A 10,737-nucleotide genomic window follows, 5' to 3' on the forward strand; every position below is an offset into this window, starting at 1 on the left:
AAAACTAATAAAAGGAAGCCCAAGATCTCTCCTCTTTCAAAGAAGCAGAAGTGGCAAGACCAAGTCCAGTCTCTCCAGCCCAGCAGTTGGAGTGTGCCCATCAATTCATTCAATTCGGAGCTGCTTGCATTTTTTTTTCAGGATTTAAGATGTTAAAAAAAAAAAAAACACCTAAAAAAAAATACTGGCGTACCGGTCCCTAATCCAGTTACCCTCTCAGAGTCGGTTAAAGACAGGCAGTTCCACTTTCATTTCCAAGCACCTATGAGACTGTGGCAGAGACAGCAAAATTTTCTGTAGCTTTTCATTGTCTCTACATTCAGATACGTAGCCTGTTTCTTTCTTGAGTTGCCAGAGTTTTTAAAATGTGCTTTAAGGGTAGGTTTTTTTTTCACTACCCCCCCTTCTTTACTCCGTTTTACACACACTTTCTGTTCTCCTTCCCCCAGCCTGTCTCACTCTCTCCCTTCCCCTGGAGCGACTGACTCCTCTCCTCTCCTCACTCCCTCTGGCTTTGCTTCTGCTATCTGTGGTGCAAAGTGCTCTCTGCAGCCCAGTGATCTCCCTGAAGCCTTTTATACATTCCCTGGCTAATTGCTGCAATAGAGAAATGAAAGCCTAATCTTGGTAAAGATCTTGACGTCATTGAGAAAAAGGGCTTTACTTTGGCCAGGACTGCAGTGAATAGAAAAGCAAAACTCGACAACTTTTTTTTTTTTTTTTAGAAGTGGGGGGTGTGGGGGTGGGGAGAAGGACAGTGGAATTCTGCTTTGTGATTTAAAGAGAGAGAAAAAAATTAATACCTCTGACGGTTTTTAGGAAATGCTTTCAAACCTTGGGGAAAGTAATTTACTACAATGTGTAGATTTGATAAGTTAACACTTTCTGCTCTGATTATTATTATTACTGTTATTATTATTCATTTAGGAGAGGGGTTAGAAAGAAGGGATCCTGGAAGACAGAGAAGAGGAAGAAATGGTCACCTTTGCTCTATTTCTGGAAGATGTGAATGCTTCCATTTGGTCTTTATACTTATATAGTATGACTCTCATCAGATTTGTGACCTATGTTCCTTAAATATTTTTTGAATCAGGATTTTACTTAACAAAATTCAGAGTGAGTTGTGAGGTGGAAAACTTTTCAACTCTTTGAGTACCACCACAGCATTTCTCTAAAGCTGCTTGCTGAAAATTAATACAAGTATTCTTTTTAGTTTTACCAGTTTCTAATGCCCCCCCCCCAAAAAAATATTTCAGACATGAAAGCAAGCTAGGTGACCAGACCTCCTTTTACTTCCATTTTGACTATATGCAGATTAAATTAAAACTTTCCATCAAATGGCATTAAGATGCCATAAGGTTGAGAAATAAATTCTTTATAAGAGAACTCGTTGCATTCTGCACTTCCCCTGCTTCTGTTAGCACAACTCCTAAGAGACTTGACACTTTAGGGAATCTATCTTTTTTGCTTGAAAAAAAAAACTTTTAAATTAATTTGTGGGTGTTTAAGAGCAGACTTTGAATTGATTCAAGAGCCACTCTGTCCACTCCTCAATGGCCCACCTGTCCCATCAGTCTCCAGCACCGACAGGTATTTAGGCAGACAATTCTTGGGCAGAATGTCATGACCCCACCTCATTCTAGTTTTCCTTCCTCACTTACCTAACAGATCACCTCTAGGAATTATGTTTTCTTGGAAAAAGGAGTGGCAAGTATACACCCTGGAGTGGGGATAGAGAATTTTAATTGAAAATTAATTAGCTGACTCGTCTATGTACGTAGAGCTCCCATTAAACATGAGCTAAGTAGTGGGTGCTAACCTTCGGTTAGTACATTTCTGTGTTTTATCCCTGTGGCTAAAATTTGCAAGATCACAGAAATAATTTAAAAGACTGGAGCTGGGTCATTATTTGGTGGGTCCATGAGCCAAATTCTGCATGCACATGCATTATTTGGTTCGCATGGTGCTTTTTACCTTTAAAAAAAAATGAATGAGAATGCCTTTAGATTCTGTGGGACCAGGTATTCCTGTATGTTTTCTCCATTGTTGTCTCCCAGAGTTAGAACCATGCCTGGCACATAGCAAGTTCAAGGAGGATATACTGAGTGGATGAATGGGTAGTGCATGCATTGTTCCACAGTAGGGGGCACCATTCACATACAATATGATATGACTGGGGTGCCCCAGAATTATATATACCCAGTGGACTTGGGTGTGGCCCTCCCCAGTCTCACAACCTTCACCATCCCAATGTCTAAAAAATCTGATTCTTTCATTTTTATAACCAATTTAGTCTGTGATGAGTTTTGAATTTGCATTCCATGGACTAAATGTTTAGAGAAGACTTTCAGAGCTTAGAAAACAGAATATAAACCACACAGAAAAATATTTTTCCTATGACTAGCATACAATGTTAGCAAAAGAATATTATTCATATATGTAATATACATTTACTCCATTCACACTCTAATCTTCCACTATCCTTATGGAAGAAAACAAAAGATGAAGAGAGGGAAGTAACAACATGGTATTTTAACCAGTGTAAATGGGAAAGCTACAGGCCAGAGTCCTAGCCAACAATGACAGGAGAAGGTGTAGACTCAGGAACTGATGCTTCCACTTACTGCCCAAGCCTTAAAGTCTCACCCCTTCTCAGACATTCATGTTGTTCTGTTTGAATTAAACCAGTGCTTCTTCGAGGGAGAGACTTCAGCATCTATAAACTGATTCTCCCTCATTTATTGTTTGCTTTCAAAGAGAGAGGTATTTTGGGAAGTGGTAAGCTACGGATGGGGATTGGTAGAAAATCAGAAAAATACTTTCTTTTTCAATGCAAAGTTCAAGGCATACCCAGACTACAAAGTGTTATAAATCAGAATGGTATTTTTCTTCTTTTTTTACTTTTTCTCCCCCCCCCACCTTTTTTTTGAAGTCAGAAGTGTTTGAGGATTAAAAAAAAATAGAAGAACAGCCCAGCTGGTATATCTCAGTGGTTGAGCATCCCGCCAGGAACCAAGAGACCACCAGTTGGATTCCCAGTCAGGGCACATGCCTGGGTTGTAGGCTCTATCTCCTGTAGGGGGTGTGCAGGAGGCAGCCAATCCATGATGTTTCTCTCTCATTGATGTTTTAATCTCTCTGTCCCTCTTCCTTCCTCTCTCTCTTTAAAATTCAATAATATATATTTAAAAATAAATAGAAGAACAAATAGGCACATAGCCAATCTGATTGTGTCATTTCTCAGATTTCTTCTATCATTTTTTACTAAATGAATAAATAAGTGAATCACAAAACTGAGAGTCATTCTTTTACCTATTAAAACAATCCATCCATTATAGAAATTATACTTCCCTGAAGCTGTTTCTCTTTTTACATTTGGTTCATAGTTGCTTGTTTTAACTAATAAAAATATTTAGCACTTTGATCTTCAAGTAACTCTAAACTCATTAAGTAACAAAAATAATCCATAAAGTGACAGTACAATTTGTCCCATCATGTAGATGAGTGAAAGCAGATCATCAAGGTTGTAGAGTCAGAGCTGGTGCTTGGATATTTTCGCCAACTCTAAACCTCACTTTTTCCGTACATGACTGCTTCGTGGGTCCTGGTCATTACTCTGAGACTCAAAGCACTTGCCAAAGTGGTTGTGCTAAGTAATTTTACCTTCTAAACTGCCAAGGATATCTGGGATTTCACATCTGTTTAATATTGACCAAATTCAAGCTCCTCATTTAGATTTCATATGATCATTGGAAAGGCTTGGATATCTTGTTGGTAATGTTAAGTGTTCTTAGTAATCAACAATGCAATGAGTCAAATGCTAACTGATGTGTGGTGTGTTAGTTGAATTTCCACAACAATGTAGTACACAGGTTTTAAATTCCAAAGAGAGGCAGGGACAGCCCGGGCAAAATGCTCTGGGCTTCATCTTCTTCTTTTCTTTTCTTTTCTTTTTTTATTGATTTCAGAAAGAGGAAGGGAAAGGGAGAGAGAGAGAGAAATATCAATGATGAAGAGAATCATTGATCGGCTGCCTCCTGCACACCCCCCACTAGGGATTGAGCCCACAACCTGGACATATGCTTTTGACCAGAATTGAACCTGGAACACTTCAGTCCACAGGCCGAAGCTCTAGCCACTGAGCCAAATGGGCTATGGCACTCTGGGCTTCTTAATAAGTGCTGAATCACTACAAAATTGTTTAATTTTTTTTCTTGTTCCAATAGTATGAGAACATCATGTCCTACCATTGCCTTCTTCTGATTGGACAAATAATGTGGATCTGAGTGAAAAGTCTTCCTTTAGTCTACTTTTTGACTCTTAAATTGAGACTGAGAAAATGAAGTTGGATAACTCGAAAGCAGTCTTGGACATTTCAAGGATGGAAGCTACCACTACTATTTCCTTATTGTTTTCTGAAGGATCCAAAGAACATTTTAAAAAATTCAGTTAGCCCAGCCAGTGTGGTTCAGTGGTTGAGCATCGACCCATGAACCAGGAGGTTGAGGTTTGATTCCACATGCCCAGATTGCAGGCTTGATCCCCAGTAGGGGGCATGCAGGAGGCAGCGAATTGATGGTTCTCTATCATTGATGTTTCTCTTTCTCCTTCTCCCTACCTTTCCCTCTGAAATCAATAAAGCTTATTTTAAAAAATAATAAAAATAATTCATGCTATGGATTTTCAAGCAGTCTTAGTTTTGTAGGATTTTAGTCCTTCTAAGTCAAGTGATTTGTTCAATTTAATTAAAAAATGAGTTTTATTTTTATTTTATTAAAACCTTGCTAAATAGATTTTAAACCCTAAAAAATGTCTAGTCAGGATAGGTGTGATGATTTGGGGTTTGGAAAGATGATTGTCAGACATAGCCCCCCAAAGTATGCAGCTCTTGTCACAGAAGGGAATGTCAACTTGGACAACCTCTGTCTGGAGTAACTCCTGGTTGTACCTAAGAGGGAGTTATAATGAAGCGTTTATACCACAACTACTGAATCACTCAAAATTCCCCTTGGGCCCATTCACTATACAAACATGGCCATGTTCCTTGCCTTTGTGATGAAAGGAGAGGCTGAATGGATAAAATTGACAACCCCAAAGTAAACTCTGACACACCCTAGGCAAAGCAACATAGGGCTGGGGCAATGAAGGCGGGCGCTGTGGGAGGTATGAGCCTTCTATCCCAACAGCCTTGGTCTGAGGTCCCTTTGCAAGCCCTGGCAGGGAGCACAGTCAGAGGTGTTAACACATTCTTCCCTCAGGAACTGTGGCTGCTCTCTTTCTTCAGGCCACCTACTGGAGGAAAGGAAAAGGAAAAAGACAGGAACAGGAGGAGGAAAGCAGAAATGACAAGAGGCTGCCAGCAAGAGAGCCTATGAATGCCAATTGTGACAATGATTTTTGTGAGGAAGACAGCTGTCCAGAAACTGGATGGAAGCCACCACCTCATTTCACAGAGGCCACTGAACAGCTGTTAGGAGACAACAGCCTTCATATGTTAGTGACCTGGTCTAGATCTAAATTGATGGTCAGGCCCCACATCCATCTGCTCACACCTCTTCAGGTGCCATGAGGCTCTCTGAGTGTTGTTCAGTTTTGAGAATAGTTTATTAGCCTCTAGAGACACCCAAGGTTGGTGGGAATGGGAGGAGGTGAGGGAATCGAGGTAAAAAAAAAAACAACACTGTAAAGTTATATGTGGTGAATTCCTTCAGGACAAAGACTCCACAGAAGAAACTAATTGAACTCAACCTCTTTTTTTCCTAAAATTTGACTCAATGTCTTCATTCTTCCTAAATCTTTGACCCAATGCAACAAACCAAAAGCAACAAAGGAAATTGGTCAAAAACAGTCATCATCTTTGGAAAAAAATCTCCTCTATTTTATTCCACAGCTCATGAGGAAACATCAGATGATACTACATTTTAAAAATAAAATAGGTCATTCTTTATAAATCATTTTACAGGCACTTAAAAACACACACACTTATATATTGCCTCACTCATATGCTGAGTACATGAACATAGAGCATGACAAAATATATTAAGATACATGCTGGTTCATGCCATCAAACTATAATAGTATAGTTTGTTTCCACTGAGTCCAAATGATGCCATACTTCCTCTCTCAAGAATCCAGATACTAATGCACAGAGAAAGTAAGCTAGATAGTCTATTCCAACCTCGTGGAGATGGTGAAGCTGATAGAATTAACTGTAGGATAAAAAATCCACATTTGATACAGGGATTAGATACCTGTAGTGAGAATGATTGTGCAATGAGATAAGTTTCCAAGGGAGGTTATGTTTTTAGTGGGACTGTTTTCAAGGTAGGGAGGGAGGCTAATAAGATAATCTCTCAAAACCTTTTAAAGCCTGTGGTGCTTTTAAAATAATATTTTAAAATAGGTTAATATATAAAACATACATTAAAACATCCAACTGAGCTAATAGCAAAATACCATAATCACAAATTATTGCTCTGTTTCCATTTCAATTCTGAAGACTAACTTTTGTGCTATTAAGTATAACCTTATGCTTTCCTAACATGCAGTACACAGGAAAGGATTAGCATGTCTTCCAAGGACAAAATATAATGCATGAAATTCAAGTCTATTTTTAAAATTGCGCCTCATCCATTAGATGGACACTGGTAGTCTTCTATCACTATCAACAAGCCACCATTTAGCCAAATGATTATATATATACTAGAGGCCCAGTGCACAAAATTTGGGCACTGGGTGGGAGGGTGTCCCACAGCCCGAACTGCACCCTCTCCAATCTGGGAGCCTTCAGGGGCTGTCCTACTGATGGCTTAGGCTTGCTCCCTGTGGTTCTCTGCTCTCTGTGGGGCCTGCCTGCTCCACACCATGATGACGTGCAAGCAGGCCCTGATAGGTGCTTGCCTGCTGGGCTTGTGTTGCCCTGGGGACGCCACCAGCATCCTGCCCTGGCCGCTATGGGTGCCGCCATCTTTGTTGTGGAGTGATGGTTAATTATCATATTACTCTTTTATTAGATAGGATATATCACATCTTCTTTATTCAATCATCTAGTGAAGGACACATCAGTCATTTCCATATCTTGGCCACCATAAATAATGCTGCAATTAACATAAGGGTACACATATTTTTATGAATAAATGTTTCCAAATATTTGGGGTAGAAACATAGAGAAGGAATTGCTGGGTCATATAACTCTATTCTTAATTTTTTGAGGAAGCTCCACATATTTTCCACAGCGGCTATAACAGTTTATATTCCCACCAGTACTGTATACAGTAGAATACTACTCAGCCATAAGAGAAGATGAAATACTGGCATTTGTGACAACATGAATGGATCTTGAGAATACGCTAAGCAAAATAAGTTAGATGGAAGGAGACTTGACTTTTGGGGGTGAACACACAATGCAATATACAGGTGATGCATTTTAGAACTGTATATTTGAAACATATAATTTTATTAACCAATGTCACTACAATAAATTTAATAAAATTTAAAAAATAAAATAACAGAATAAATAAAATAGTTGTATATAAATTTCTGAATAGTCTTATTTTGTTTTCTCAGGGGGATTTTCTATCTTGCTGTAAAGACTTAAAATCCACCTTCCCAAAGTACTGATTTTTGTATCAGTAATGAGCTAAATTATACACAAATCTAAGACCTCAAACTCCTCAGAGCAAATATCTCTACTGCTTCCTGACAAATGTTAAATAATACCAGCTCACTCAGCAAATTGGCATACATTTTTTATCAAGATATGTCTTGTCCTGACAGACTTTAGTTATCAGACACAGAATCTATCTCTGGGGCCATACAGGTCCATGTGGCCAGAAGCAAACCTCTGACTTGATTTTTCTACCAGTAAAATGGAGCTAAAAATGTCTTCCCATATTTACCTCACTTTTGTAGCTAATGTAGTCATGTTTTTAAGAAACGTGGTCTTGATCTAAAACTCCTAAAAATAAAAAGTAATCTTCACTAATAAGTTTATTCAGACCTGTTCAAGCCCATAAATTTCCTCTAATAAAACATTCTTTGGGAAAAAAGTTCCTGAATTACCAACTTGCTCCACATGACTTTTATAAAACTTTGATTACTTAGTGGGAAACAGGCAAGATTACCAGTAATTGGGGATAGATAGGATGAGCAAATTTTGCCTAAAGAATCATAATAATTACTCTGAATCTTTGTCCAAACTCAACCCTGAACTGAACCTGTTTGAGAGCTCTCTAGAAAAGCATGTTTCTTAATTCTAAACTATTCACCCTATAATACTTCTGAATCTTTCATGATTCTAGAGAGAATATCAAGAAAAGCTACCCAAATATTCCTGATTCTAGAAAACAATTGTTCTAATTTTTCTGGACCAGAATGGGATAGAAAAATATTCAATAACAAAGGAGAAAAACCACTGACATTTTAATGGACAATGTGCTTGACAAATTGAAGCCTTAACAAAATTCAGTGCCTGCCAATATTTGTGATATTACTTTGCCTCTTCTTTAAGAGATTGTTTTATTTATCCTACACAGAAATATTTTCCTTCTACCCTGGGACCTCAGAACTATGGGTCTCAAAAGAGCTATTAAAGCTATTTATTTTCTTGTGTGACAGAATGACTTTTCCAGATGAGTTAACAGGCAATGGGGAAAAAGGCAAAAAGATGGAAGATAGAACTGGATTTAGAAGACTGAATGTAATAAGGATTTGGGGGCAGGGGTGGGAGGATAGTGCAATATCGATCAATGGTATTTGATTACTTCAATCACAATATATGCTAAGCAATGGGAAAACTGAGAAATATGAAGAATGTAGAGGTAAGTTCAATGAAATAATATGGAATGGGAAGTCAGTAGGTAAAACACTTTCATTTTCTATATGTATCCCCACTAAAAGGATATGAGAAATGTAAGAAAAGGGGTAGGTAAAAGCCAAAGACATCTGCTTACATTATAAAATTAGTCACTCAAAGGATTAGCCATTATAAGATATTTATTCAATTAGCCATTCACTTACAACAAACATTTATTAAAACCTACAAAGAGCTAGTCATTGTGCTGAGAACATTGAAAAGAATCTCTGGATTAAAACAATGTAGCGTCCAGTAGGGGGAGACAGACATGTGAACTAAAGAAGGTGTTATAGGTGCTGTAACAGAATTTCAGTATACAGTATAGTATAAAGCAAGGATTACCCAATTCTATATGTAATGAGTCAATAAAGGGTTAATAAAGAAATACACAAGACCAGCTGGTGTGGCTCAGTGGTTGACCATCAACCTATGAACCAGGAGGTCATGGTTCACTTGGGGTCAGGGCACATGCCCAGGTTGCAGGCTTAATCCCCAGTGTGCGGCATGCAGGAGGCAGCCAATCAATGAGTCTCTCTCATCACTGATATTTCTATTAATCTCCCCCTCTCCTTTCCTCTCTGAAATTAATAAAGATATATTTTTTTAAAAAAGAAAATACACAAGTACCATTAATTACAGACCTGCAAAATCAAATTTAGAAATGTGGTACTTGATTAATTTGTTTGTAATATTTTATCATAAATCTCTGTTAGAGGAACTTAAATAGTATTTTTGTCCTTGGGACATAAATTATTGAGGAATATATAACTTTCCCTCAATAAACAAAGTTGTTATAGTTACACAAAATGAAAAATAAATTGCTTCAAGCTTTGTTTAGATATATGCTGCCAGTAGCAGCAAGAGACAGAGAATATATGTGTGTGTGTGTGTATATATTTATATATTTCCTTCTCTCCTTATCAGTACCAATAAAGTTAGTAGGTTCAAATTCAATCTTAACATCTTCATAATATAGATAAGCCATGGAAGCAAGGAAGCACTTCTTGGCAATGCTGTTCACTTCTAGTTAAAGAATACATCATTGGCAGGGATGGCAGTGACCAGATTCATTCTAGTTCTTCAAAACCACACTTGTATGATTTTGAGCCATTCATTTCATTTTTGGGCTCTCTGGGTACCTTGCCAAGGTAAGCTTATATCGTAAAGCACATTGAGAATATAAATTATGAACTACAGAATGGCCAAAAGTAGGCTTACCATTGTTTGTATGGAAAATAATACAATAATTAATAAATAATAATACAAGAATAAGCTCTGTTTCATGTACTTACAACTGTAAATCTATTTTTGCCCCACTCTGTATTAAAGCCTCTGGACTCTTTATACTGCTATAGGAAACAATATGGGTCTAGTAACTCTGCATGAGTTTAATCCAAATTTCCATTCCTCCTGTTCTCTCTCAGTTGTAACTCAGGGCATCACTCTTGCTTCTTTATTTGTGATTTTCGTTACCTCTTTCTTATCATGACAAATCACCTGACAGTATAGGAAGCAGAGTTAGAGATGTTGAGGATGTCTATTTATTAGGAAATTTCATGAGTTTGCTCAAGAAAAATGTGAAAATCAAGATTTTATGGAAATAGGATATTATATGAAATACAGAGCCTGTTGTATAAGAGCACAATGAACATTATTGTTTCCATATTTAGAGTATAAACTCCTACTGGGAAATAGTTAAATTTTAGGATTTTAAAGAACTGTTTGCTATGGAAACATTCAAATATATGCAAAAGTAGAGTAATGAGTATAAGAAACCCATGTACCCATCAGCCAGCTTCAACAAGTATAAACTCAAGACCAATCTTGTTTTATCTCTACCACCCTGCCCACTTCCCTACATCCCATGTAATTTTGAAGAAAGT

Source organism: Myotis davidii, unplaced genomic scaffold, assembly GCF_000327345.1.
Source record: "Myotis davidii unplaced genomic scaffold, ASM32734v1 scaffold309, whole genome shotgun sequence".
NCBI classification, from domain to species: Eukaryota; Metazoa; Chordata; class Mammalia; order Chiroptera; family Vespertilionidae; genus Myotis; species Myotis davidii.